Source organism: Gavialis gangeticus, unplaced genomic scaffold, assembly GCF_001723915.1.
Source record: "Gavialis gangeticus isolate Ggan-Ray unplaced genomic scaffold, GavGan_comp1, whole genome shotgun sequence".
Classification (NCBI taxonomy): domain Eukaryota; kingdom Metazoa; phylum Chordata; order Crocodylia; family Gavialidae; genus Gavialis; species Gavialis gangeticus.
The window spans coordinates 94,537,868-94,538,309 of record NW_017729025.1 but is presented as its reverse complement, the minus strand read 5'-3'; the positions used below and the strand labels follow the sequence as shown (position 1 = coordinate 94,538,309).

The window sequence follows — 442 nt, the reverse complement described above, 5'->3', positions numbered from 1 at the left end:
CCTCCACCCCACAAACTTCCAAACATGCAGAGAAAGAACACAGCATCGCCACCAGGCGCAGAAGCGGACTCAAGCTCCCGTTCCGCTGCCCTCAGCTAGCCCCGCCCCCCGTCGCTGAGGTAACAGAAGAAGCCACGAGTGATAGGCTGCTGCTGCCGCTGCCGCTTCCGCTCCAGTACATCCGGCTAGTAGCAGTCATGTGGCCTTCCGTAGCTGAGGCGCCATCTTGCCCCTGCCACAGGAAATGACGCGTAGAGCTGATTTCTGGGTGTGGTTTGTGCCACCCGGAAGTCCCCGCACACCAGCGGTCCCTTAGGGAGGAGCCCATCCCCCTCCCACGCTGCGCGTGAGGCTGCTGGGCGGAAGGGGCGGGTGTGCGCCTGCGCAGTGTTGGGCGGACACGAACGGAGCGAGACCCCGAGACCGGCCAACGTCCCCCGCG

General features: G+C 64.9%; 2 protein-coding genes across 2 annotated transcripts in view; one reads left to right on the top strand and one right to left on the bottom strand.

Moving 5' to 3' along the window:
* The window catches only part of ATP6V1D (ATPase H+ transporting V1 subunit D), a 30,380-nt gene that overhangs the window by 21,788 nt on the left and 8,150 nt on the right, over window positions 1-442 (bottom strand). The window lies entirely within an intron of this gene.
* Window positions 363-442, top strand: part of EIF2S1 (eukaryotic translation initiation factor 2 subunit alpha) — an 18,766-nt gene continuing 18,686 nt past the window's right edge. Inside the window, exon 1 of the mRNA XM_019519203.1 lies at window positions 363-442. This exon is cut by the window's right edge and continues 1 nt beyond it. The gene's annotated coding sequence lies outside the window, so the exon portion shown is untranslated.